At 34.4% G+C, this 13,109-nt stretch overlaps 1 pseudogene; it reads left to right on the top strand.

Annotated features, from left to right (window-relative positions):
- The first annotated feature begins 11,178 nt into the window (after positions 1-11,178).
- On the top strand, positions 11,179-12,844 carry LOC149563116 (mogroside IIIx synthase-like; annotated as a pseudogene).
- Positions 12,845-13,109: the final 265 nt, after the last annotated feature.

Raw genomic sequence — 13,109 nt, 5'->3', positions numbered from 1 at the left:
AGTAGAAGGTGCAGGAATGTCCTCCTGCCTTTGTGAATCCTCTGGGACTATTGTACGTGGCGAAATATGTCCAATCTGAGAGCTCATGTCACGAAGTGGAATCCCTGAGAGTGTAGATAATGCTCAATATGCATCTAAAAGATCAGATGCTAAATATGATGCCAAACGATGCAATGCATCCACCTCTAAGACTGCAGAAATGTCTACAGGAGAAGGTATGTCTGCAACTCCATAATCATCATCAACAGGTGTGATAGATGATGCAGCTGTGGGAGCGGTACCTCGAGACCATAGCATATATCAACTAAATCGATTAGAAGAAATCTCGTGTAACTGTGTGGTGACGGTGGCGATGCTCGAAAAAATCTGTGTCCTAATTATGTCATCAAGAACACTCTCACCTGTAGTAGCCATCTGTGGACCTCTCGGCATAACCAAAAGGTTTGGACCCACCATTGCCCGTTTGTTAATGGGCACAGGAGTGTTCGCAGGTCTAAATCTATCAAAAAGTCTCCCCTGACCCTGCCCAACATGCCCTGGATAATCTGTAATGTCAACATCATAGTGTAAATGAAATTTTGCAAACAATTGTTTGCAAAAATATAGGGGGAACTCATCCTTCTGTGGCCATCTATGATGAGTAGCCAACCAACGAGGATACATCAATGGTGCGACGAGTGGATCAATACACTTCGTCGTAGAGTAGCCTCTGACTCTACGAAGATTTGCATAAGATGGAAACATGGTTTTCACCATGCCAGTGGAAACCTCAGTATCAATCTGTGTGTACTTCACAGTGCTAGTGACACTGTGAGATAAAGAAGAATAAAATGTCTCAATGCTCATATCATCAAAAGGGTTGTATGATTCAACTGTCTGAATCATACACAATAACTCCTCTCACATCGCTATGACCTTCTCCCTATTAGGGAGAGTGGTAGAAGAGGAAAGCGAGCTATCCAAAACCTGCATAGCACGAGATAATCTCGCCACTATATCTCTAAATAACTGTTGTCTATCATGGGTGGAGGTCGATCTACGTGCTGTACCAGACTCAGCACTCTGACCCCCACCATGAACACTGGCATCCCCTGAGGATGCAGGAGCACGATCCCCAGAACTGGATGCCATAATGTATATATGAAAATAAATATGAGAATATGAATGTGAAGCTACAATCTGAGCGATAAATATCTAGAGATCTGCACATGCATATATATACAAATATAAATATACAAGTCTATTTAAATTAAAATAATTAAAAGTTAAATTTAATTTGAAACACATGTACATATAAATACACAACATTAAATGTATGGTGCTAAATGAACAATCATGTAACATACATATGTATTTTAAAACAAATTATCTTAGAGACCATATCTAATGTACATTGTAACGTGCTCATGCAAATGTGAAAAATAAATATTCGTACATGTACATGTATATGCAATAAAAATAAAATAAAATTTCTTGATTAAATGATAACTAAGTGCACACATGTACATACATGCAATAAAAAAATATAATTCTTGACTAAAATCTAAATTTTGATGTAAATGCTTTGATGATTATGGGGAGTGTAGATGAGAGTTAGGACATAGGGATAGAAAAATTTGTTACTAGATAAGTAAATGAGTTTAGTTAGCAAATGTTAATTTACAATTTAGAACTCATGACTTAATTTACTAGTTTGAATTAGAGTTAAGAATGTTAATAAAGTAAATGGGATATAGTTTTATTAAGGTTGATAGTAAGGTCAGTCTATTATGTGCTAGTTTAAACATATGAATACCTATTACAACCTATAACAAACGTAATGACCTAGTAGGAGTCCCTAGGTCCCCTTAACATATATATGGATAAAAATACCTAGAAATGTATCATGAGGTCGTTATGTGTCATTTGATAATGTAAGAATTATCATTACCTAATAAGACCTATTATATCCTAATAATACATATTAAGAGTTATTAGAACCTAAAAAAAATAGTATGACCTATTACGACTCCTATGTCCCCTTAAGACACACATGTATGGATAACGTATTGAAAGACGCAGTTGACATAAGTGATATTAATGTGTTGTTTGGTAATGTAAGACTCATTATTACCTGACAATACCTATTATGTGCTAGTAAACATATGAATACCTATTACAACCTATAACAGACGTAATGACCTAGTAGGAGTCCCTAGGTCCCCTTAACATATATATGGATAAAAATACCTAAAAATGTATCATGAGGTCGTTATGTGTCATTTGTTAATGTAAGAATCATCATTACCTAATAAGACCTATTATATCCTAATAATACATATTAAGATTTATTAGAACCTGTAAAAAATAGTATGACCTATTACGACTCCTATGTCCCTTTAAGACACACATGTATGGATAACGTATTGAAAAATGCAATTGACATAAGTGATAAAGTAATGTGTTGTTTGGTAATGTAAGGCTCATTATTACCTGACAATACCTATTATGTGCTAGTAAACATATGAATACCTATTACAACCTATAACAGACGTAATGACCTAGTAGGAGTCCCTAGGTCCCCTTAACATATATATGGATAAAAATACCTAAAAATGTATCATGAGGTCGTTATGTGTCATTTGTTAATGTAAGAATCATCATTACCTAATAAGACCTATTATATCCTAATAATACATATTAAGATTTATTAGAACCTATAAAAAATAGTATGACCTATTACGACTCCTATGTCCCTTTAAGACACACATGTATGGATAACGTATTGAAAAATGCAATTGACATAAGTGATCAAGTAATGTGTTGTTTGGTAATGTAAGGCTCATTATTACCTAACAATACCTATTATGTGCTAGTAAACATATGAATACCTATTACAACCTATAACAGACGTAATGACCTAGTAGGAGTCCCTAGGTCCCCTTAACATATATATGGATAAAAATACCTAAAAATGTATCATGAGGTCATTATGTGTCATTTGGTAATGTAAGAATCATCATTACCTAATAAGACCTATTATATCCTAATAATACATATTAAGAGTTATTAGAACCTAAAAAAAATAGTATGACCTATTACGACTCCTATGTCCCCTTAAGACACACATGTATGGATAACGTATTAGTTGACATAAGTGATCTTAATGTGTTGTTTGGTAATGTAAGACTCATTATTACCTAACAATACCTATTATGTGCTAGTAAACATATGAATACCTATTACAACCTATAACAGACGTAATGACCTAGTAGGAGTCCCTAGGTCCCCTTAACATATATATGGATAAAAATACCTAAAAATGTATCATGAGGTCGTTATGTGTCATATGGTAATGTAAGAATCATCATTACCTAATAAGACCTATTATATCCTAATAATAAATATTAAGATTTATTAGAACCTATAAAAAATAGTATGACCTATTACGACTCCTATGTCCCCTTAAGACACACATGTATGGATAACGTATTGAAAAACGTAGTTGACATAAGTGATCAAGTAATGTGTTGTTTGGTAATGTAAGACTCATTATTACCTGACAATACCTATTATGTGCTAGTAAACATATGAATACCTATTACAACCTATAACAGACATAATGACCTAGTAGGAGTCCCTAGGTCCCCTTAACATATATATGGATAAAAATACCTAGAAATGTATCATGAGGTAGTTATGTGTCATTTGGTAATGTAAGAATCATTATTACCTAACAATAACTAGTTGTTAAAATGAACATCATCAATATCTAATTGTGGTTCATTCGGTTAGTAGAGGGCCTATGTTATGGTTAGAATGTGGTATGGGTTATGATTGTAGTTAATATAAGGTTATGTTAGAAGGTGTATTTAATGTCAAAATTAATTTCACCATAAAATATTATTGTTTCACCTCTAGATCCATCAGGTTATGTTAGAAACTGAATAATGTTCCCTAGAAGTTTGCTACATTTTTTACTAATATTTTTTTACATGTTTACCTCATAACCTAATATTTTTCTATATTTTAACCTAATGTTTTTCCTAATGTTTTTCTAAATTTTAACCTAATGTTTTTCTACACTTTTAACTAATGTTTTTCTATATTTTACCCTAATGTTTTTCCTAATATTTTTCTACGTTTTTATCTCATGTTTAACTACATTTTTGCTAACAAATTAATTTAAATACCATTCTAAAATAATCTAAAATAATTGAAATAATTTAAACATATTAAAAAATAAACAATTTAAAGCATTTCACTCACAAAATATGTAAAAAACAACTATTTTAAGTACGATTAACATCTATTAATCAAAAAATACATTTAAAAACTATTAACAAATAGGGAGGAAAAAACCACCAACCAGTTACGGTCGAAACCCTTAACCCACTCTCCAAACATTCAGGAGCCGCAACAGTAACAATGATAGCCGCTAGAAGTTTGCGGCAGGTTTTATCCCGGCTTGGAGTTTTGGCCAGAACCCTTTCGGCCGAACGTGTTTCGGCTGAAACGGTACGCGCCACGTAGGTGCACGAAATTACCACATGTGTACGGTCAGATCTATTACGGCCAAAACCGTTACGGCCAAAAGGGTTCCGGTCGAAACGGTACAAGATATCACAAAAGGTGACACAAGTTTGTGCTTTTACCCATTGATGAAACAAAAAATATAATTGAGGTATTGATTAATGAACTAGTTGACCCCAAGGCTGCATATTTTGGCACATGTGATGAGGCTAAGGCCAGAATAGAAGTAGAGATTAAGCTCCCTTAGGCAATTAACAAAGGCAAGAAAAGGATTTCCAAGTTGAAAACAAGTTCTGCTCTCCTGTTAACTGAGGGCAAAGGTGAAGATGAAAAAGTAGAGGATGAAGAATCAGAGGAAGAGGAGCCACTGAAGAAAAAGGGCAAGGTAATCATTACTAAGCCTGCCATGACAACCATTGCAGTATTCACCAGGAGATCTTCTAAGAAGAAAGAAGACAAAGAAGGGGAAGACATAATTTTCAAGAGGTCTCCACCCACATTTGAGGAGAAGATGAAAGAAATGTAATCAAGTGCAGGCATCACAAACTTCAAATCACTCAAGTATGAGATTAGAATAGCTGATGAGCAGAAGCAACTAGAAGATATGTTGATATCCAAGATGGACAAATGGAAATACTCACTTGACCAACTCAATTAGCAGATTCCCGATGCATTAATAGAAAAAACCAAGCCAAGATGGGAACAAGCAATGAAAATTGCAAAGGACGTTCATGAGCAAACCTTGAAACAACTCTTGCCAAATATGATTGATAAGGAAGTGAAAGAATCTCTAAAGAAAAATGAAGAAAATTTTACTTTAAGATTCAATACCTATCTTATTTTGTTGAATGAAATAGAGCATGTTGTGAAGAATGCAACAAATACATGGAAGAATGTATATCTTCTTCATAAATCGAGTGATTTTCCAGTAAGTATAAGTGACAAAGATGATGATGATCAAGAAAAGGTTGAAGAGAAAGATGGTGAGGAAGTAACACATTTTGATAATGAGGATGATGAAGAGGAACAAGAGCAAGAGGCTACCAAGAAAGGTACACAGGATGTTGAGGAAACTGACCTAGTTAAGATTGCTGCAGCAATTATAGCCTCACTTCCTCACTCTCCAAACAAAATATCGACAACACCAAGCACAAAGACAACCTCAGAAGGATTGATTGTGACTAGCACTGCAGGCACAAACATTCAATCAATCTTTGCACCAATCCAACTTAGTACATCATTGACTGAAATGCCAAGTACTTTATCTATTGAGCTACAGACTCTTCCCTCTTCAATAGTTTTGAATGCATCAGTTTTGGATACTTCAGGTATTTGTACCACTAGTATTTCTACAATAAGTGCACTATCAATTTTTGTAGCAAGCCCTACTATTTCAACCATTGTTTTCATTCCAAGAACACATGCAATAAGTGCAAGGATAGTTGAGACCAAGCCTCAACCGAGCATAAATTTTTTGGGTAAAGGTAAAGAAAAGGAGGATGTAGATCTTGATGAGGAAATTCTGATTCTTAATTGGAATATTTCAAAACTCAATCCTAATCAAATGCAGACCTTAAGAGAATTACTCCAAAAGAAAGCCAAGCAGCAGAGACTAAGAGAGAAAAGAGAAAGAATTTAAAATCATTGAGGATGCCAAGAATATTTTGATCGAGGCTATAGGTGTAAAGGTTGATTTTTCTCAACCAATTTTGTATCAGTTGGCAGAAGTAGTCCAAAAGTATAATGAAGATTTAGATGGACAAGACAAGTTATTTCAAAAAGCAGAGAAAAAGTTTGAGAATAAGGTCTTAGAACTTATTGCTTAAAAGATTGTCATTTACCAAGTAGAGTTATCTACTATTTTGAGTTCCCTGGGAACTTCTTGTACTAATGTAACTTTACTTTTTGGTAAATTATGTGATATTTCAAGTTTTACAAAGGAAATAAAAGACAAATTGTCTAAGATTGATGAAGATCTTAAGGTGAGTGCTTAGCAATTGCAGCTTGACCCGAGTTCAAGCTCTACCCATTTCAAAAAGACCATATTTTTGATAGATATACATGCAGAAATGCTTAGAGAAGAAGCTAGAATAAGATCAACTTTGGTAGATATTCAAAATATGATTCTCCTCAACATGGATGCACTGCAAAAGCATATTGTATATTCAAAAACTCTCATCCATGATAATAATTTCTCTATTGCAGACCACATGATTGAACTATTAGTAGAAGTGCAGGTGGCATTACACACAAGTAGGATCTTGCAAAAGATCTGGGACAAGACTTTAGCACTCATACTAAAGGTACATTTAGACTTCTTGTTTCATTTTGGCATTACTATGTAAATACATTTAGTATAAATATTTGGCATTAATGTCAAAAAGGGTAGAAGATATAAGATGATATAATGAGGGAGAAACTACAAAATCCATGAGGAAAAAGATGTAAAAAGATAGGGGGAGAAAATTGTAAGAAAAATGTAAAGAAAATGTATATTGTATGTATAATATACTGTACATTATCTATGGAGGGGCATTACCATGTACATAAATGTATCCTTTACAAAACCAATTTTAAAAAATCTCAAAAACAGTATACTCTACCGAGTTGGAGATATAAGGTGATGTATAATTCAGTTTTGATTGATAAGTGTTTTTGTCACTAATGCCAAACGGGGAGATTGTTTACATTCCAGTCATGTTTTCTATTGGTGACATACACTTATTCAAATTGTAACCTTATACTGAGTACATTGTATAGTCAATAGTGTTAACCAAGTGTTTCAGTTGTTACCGAGTTCTACAATTGCTACCGAGTCCTTTGGATAGATTTCAGTTTGCATCAAGCAGTTACTACAGAGTTGATGATCAGTAGTGTAAATCGAACATCTCAGTGAATGCCAAGTTTACCAGTGCAAACTGAGTTGTACAGTACTTACCAAGTTCGTAGTTGATGTGATGCGAGTCTAGTGGTAACCGAGCTTCTTAGTGTTGACCAAGAGACTAAGTTTATACTGAGCTTGAAGTGATATCACTAACTGAGCTATGCAGTGTGAATCAAGTGATTCAGTTGATATGCCGAGTTTCACAGTATTCCTCAAGTCACCAGTGCAAATCAAGTTCAAGACTACTTGGAAGTGATCAGTATGGATCGAGCTTCTACATCTACTAAGTGCATGATGATGTCAGGCATTGACAGTGGATGCCGAGTATCAGAACCTCACCAAATCATTCTTCAGGACTCGAGTTTCTACACTTTGGCCGACTTTGTAATATTTGTGTAAACTTGTATTGTGGCCAACTTTGCAATTGTGTAATTTGATTGATATATATGTAATGTATTGTTATCACATCCAAATCGTCGAAGAGAAGTAATGTAATCATCATAGAAGAGAAGAAGAGTGAATTACAAAGGCTACCATAGTATAAGGAGCAACAAAGATTCATCTATTATAGCAAGGTGATTTGTACACTCAGAGGAATCTCATTCAACAAACCAAGTTGCAGATCAGAGATTAGCTACTATTTCATCCTAATAGGTGGATCAGTCAAATCTTTTAACAAGGTAGACCTAACATTCTTATATAAATCTCTTTACCGAGTGTATACTTCATTGTATGTTTGTAAATCCTTTTGCAAGGTGGACCTAGCAGTCCTTATTGCTCCTAACAAGGCAGATCATTAGAAGTGATCATTATAAGCCTTAACATGCCAACTTTATATTGTAGTACTAAAGCTTGTGGGTATCATCCCCGTCCTAGTTTTACTTTCTATTTGGAAGGTTTCTAGGTCATTAAATCTTGTGTTAAAGTGTTTTGTATGCTTTCACTATTTTTAGTTTCTCATGCATGAAGTTATATCAAAATTCATATAAAGGATTAATTACTAATTGGGATAAAAGTTTTAGAGTTATTGATTCACCCCTCCTCTCTCAATAACTTAGTTGTAATAATATTTCCAACAATATAATGTACATACATGCTTCATTCCCTTCTATTAGAAGAAATATTTTTGTAAACCTATATACATATACATTAATACAAACATCCACGCCTTTTTTTTGCAATTTCCTTATGGAAGGTTCTGACATGGTACATAGAAGAGTGGCATGAAACATAGTTTTTGCAAGAAATAACCAACAATGATGAATGCAGACAATAACCCAACAATGATGCAACTATTAAATATCTTTTGAAAGTAGTACAACATAGATCAACATATAGATTCCAAACATGTGTGCATTAAAAAGTATAACATAAACTATAAAACTAAAAAATCAATGTATGTGTAATATATATTGAATTACCAACAATGGTTAGAACCAGATAATTAGCATTATAATTTAGAAGAAATAACAAAGAAAAAACTATAATATTAACATAGTAGTTGTTACCCATGTTTTGGTCTTGTAGAATTTTGCCTAAATGTTCAAATGGTTAAGTCCACATGTAGTCATTGAACCATGATATTGACCATAGTCGGTTTGAAGTTCAAAGTTAAAGGTCAAGCTATTTTTCTTTAGTCCTCCAGTTGTTACCAATTTTTCATGTTGTGCCTTGTAGTTACCTTGCCTTCCTCATGAACTTGAATCGTTGAACTGCGAAGTTCGAGGCTCAAAGTCCATCTCACGTCATGTATTATCTTAATTGATAGGCCACATCATTTATTTTACTAAGGTGCAATGAATGGAAATGTTTCACACTAAACTTAAAACATCAAACTTTATGTTCAATGGTTTAGAGTTCATGATTCATTGAGAATGCGAGAATAGCTAGTCATCAGAATGTTTCATCCTACATTTCTTGGCAGAAGGAAGTTGAACCTTCAAACTTAAACTTTGAAGTTCAAAGCTCACAATTTTCGAGATGTATTACATTGCCGATAGACACGTGGTGATGTGATAGGCTAGAATGCCACATGTAAAAGGTACAAGACCATGCATTAAATGATGATTATATAAAAGGTGACAATAAGACATATTTTCTATGTGAAAAATATTAAGCTATTCGTTAAAATTTATGATATGTCGTCAAATCAAAACTTTTCCCTATTATTTAGCATAACTTGCCACTCAAGTATGATTTGAGTAAACCCATTTTCTCTTAAGTTGCCATGATTTTCTATAATTTTACTGGAGCAAAAAGAAGGTGGTGAGGTTGCATTTCTTCTCAGAGGTTCTTGGGAGCTGAAGTATAGATGAGTTTGAAACATTTTTCTTATATTTCTTGATTTGGTTCACTCTTTTATGCAATTAGAAGCTTTTTTGGTTTTCTCTCTCTATTCCCTTGTGATTTTTATCAATTTAAATCCTCCATATATCCTCATGGCCTCCTCCCACTTGGAAATTCCTAAGGAGAAGAAACCCACACCTTTAATGAGTTTCCTCCAAGAATTAGGGGATACTGCTACAGTAGATGAGAGTTTTGAGAAAGTGGTTGTAAGATTTGAAAATGTTCAACTCGGGTCCGTGGAAGACAAAGTGAGTAGGAGTGGTTTACTACAAGATGGTGGTTTCCCTGAAGTTGCACGCGTCCAAAGTGAGTCCTTGAGTGCAAAGACAAATATGACAGTACAAAAAGGTGCAATAAACCAAGCTTTATAAATAAATTCAAAATGTATGCTACTGTTCAATTTCACACAGAGAGAGAGAGAGAGAGTTGGGGGGAGAGGGGGGGTGAGGTTGGGGGTAATTATGGTTGGAGATATGTATGTATATATTTGGGAAAGAGAGAGATATTGAGAGACAAGAGAAAAAAATAGGAGAAAGGGAAAGAGTTATTAAGGCTTTAGTTTAATAATAGATAAAAATCCTATATATTATAAAATTAAAGTCTTTACAACTCTCATCTTCCCTATATATTATAGAATATATATAAGCTCCACTATGACCTTTATCTCTTTCAAGTTATTATCTAATTGTAATGATATAACTTATGTTTATGCTAATGAAAATCAAAACTCTAGTTTCAACCCTAAATTTAAGTCTAGATACTTGAATTAAAAATACACGTTTTGATTGTATTAATTATCATATATAGGATCAAAATAAAATAAAATTTTCAAAGGACATATGTTGCATTAAATCTATTTTTAAAATGAACTAATAAAATTTATAATACATCATAAAATATTATATATTTAATAATTATATTTTACTATTATAAATTTATTATAATAATATCTTTCTTCTTGCATCGCGACTGCTACTAGCTTTTTGAAAAGGATATCTATATAGTCAAGAGATATACTTTTTGAAGCGCCTATTTTCGTAATCGAATTCAGTTGAATAGACATCTCAAAAAAAAAAATCTCTTGAGCACACACAACTAAACTCTTTTAACACTTCTTACAACTTTAAGATATATAACCACAATGAAACTACATTCATATATAGTATTATTTTAACGTTCATTTGTTCATTTTATTCCCATATTATGATGATACATTTTAGTTGCACGATAGACAGCGACCTACAATAAATCCTACCCCACGAACGACACTTAAAAATGAAAATCAAACACAGATTAGCTAGGATGTAGGACGAAGATTATATGGAGAATAGAGTGGGAAGGTACTCCATCTACATTGACTGACGTGATGTGTATTAAAATTTTCCAATTTGATTGGACCAAATAACATCACAGTTCTTCCTTCTTAATACAATGTCCATGGTTATCTTCAACATCCTGCAAACCCTTCTGCCATGGACAAACTGACTCACATTGTAATGTTTCCATGGCTAGCTCACGGCCATATTTCCCCCTACCTGGCCCTCGCTACAGAGCTTGCAGACAATGGAATCCACATCTCTTTCGTTTCAACACAACACAATATAGCAAAGCTCAAGCCATTATTCTCAGACCAAAACAGTCTTCTAGGAAAAGGAAATATAAACCTCATAGATTTACCATTATCGATGGTGGAAGGTCTGCTGCTTGGGATTGAGAACACCACAGATCTCCCCACAGATCAGATGGGCCTCCTAATAAAGGTAACAGACAAAATGCAAGACCCATTGCAAACCCTAATCCAAAAGCTTTGCCCAGATTTCATAATTTATGATGTATTGCAATCATGGGCTACTACTAAAGCTACTAAGCTCGGTATACCTGCAATTTTTTTTTTAACACTTATGGCGTCGCATATTATTCCTACGATTACAGTCCAGCAAGAGGCGAAACCCATGAAATCACACCTAAGAATCTGGCAAAGCCACCACCAGAATACCCATCTTCTGCAATTTCATGGCAGCTGCCTGAAGCAAGAACGAGATTGGGTCTCTATAATTACAAGATTGGAGACCTAACAATGAGGGATCACATCATGAATTGCTACAAGGGATGTTCTACCATAGCCATTAAATCCTATGAGGAGTTAGAGGGGAAATATATAGAGTTTTTGCAGAAAACATCGGGGAAAAGAGTTGTACCAGTTGGTCCTCTGTTGGGTAATAAACATCAGTGCCCATTCTTTGGGAAAAAATCTCCATATCTGGGTGATTCTTCTCTTTGCTTGAGATGGTTGGATTTGTGAAGGGCTTCATCTTTTGTTTATGTATCATTCGGTAGTGAATATTTTCTCTCCAGAGAGGAGATAGAGGAGATAACTTTGGGTTTAGAGGCCAGCAGGAAGCCATTCATTTTTGTTCTTCGGTTTCCTTGCAATTCTGAAAGGGATTTTCATGAAAATCAGAACAATCATTTGTTGGCCTTGTTGCCAAATGGATTTGGGGTTCAGATTGGGAACAGGGGAATTGTAATGGTGGGCTAGGCACTGCAAAGAGAAATTCTGGCTCATCATTCTACTGGAAGCTTTGTGACCCATTGTGGGTGGAGTTTGATTATGGAAGGATTGAGCAATGGATTGCCTCTGATTGCTTTGCCTATGCAATTGGATCAGGCCATTAATGCTCGGCTAATTGTTGAGGAATTCAAGGTTAGAGTTGAAGTTGGGAAGGGAAAGGATAATGGAGAGCTTAGTAGGGAAGAGATCTATAAAGCTATGAGGGGTGTAATGGTGGAAGGAGGAATTGGTGGGCAATTACAGTCAAAGGCTCGGGAAATGGAAGATTTGTTCAGTAGTAGAATAGGGAATGATGTGGAGCTTAGAACAGATGCATACAACAATTCATCGAATATTTAGCTGAGGTAAAACCAAATTAGGGCATTTTGGAGCTATGTATGGATTGCAAATTTTATAGTTTGATGGGTATTGGTGTCAAGCAAATAAACCAGGGAAGAGTAAGGAGGACATTTGATGGTGTAATCTTGAGATTTTGTGTCAATCTAATTATTAGGATAAATATACAAAGTGTATGTTTGTGTTTGTTTTTATTATTATCTTATATGGAATCATATATCTAATTTTATTTTTTGTTATGCTTTGTTTTGGTGCATGTCTTTAACATGTTTTTGAAATTAAAAGCGACCATAACAAGGGGGTCGGCCCATACAAGCAAAAAGTTGGTAACCAGCACATTACTAGCAGAACCACCAGTAGAAAAAAGACTTACTAAACATCAAGAACCAGTAGTCTGCAAGAACCAACAGAGAAATAGAACAACTAAGCTAACACCAACCAAAGAAAACTAGAAAACTA

Source organism: Cupressus sempervirens, chromosome 4, assembly GCF_028749045.1.
Source record: "Cupressus sempervirens isolate cs-2001-9-10 chromosome 4, ASM2874904v1, whole genome shotgun sequence".
Classification (NCBI taxonomy): Eukaryota; Viridiplantae; Streptophyta; class Pinopsida; order Cupressales; family Cupressaceae; genus Cupressus; species Cupressus sempervirens.
Note: the sequence above shows the minus strand (reverse complement) of the source record. Positions and strands in the feature narration are given on the sequence as shown.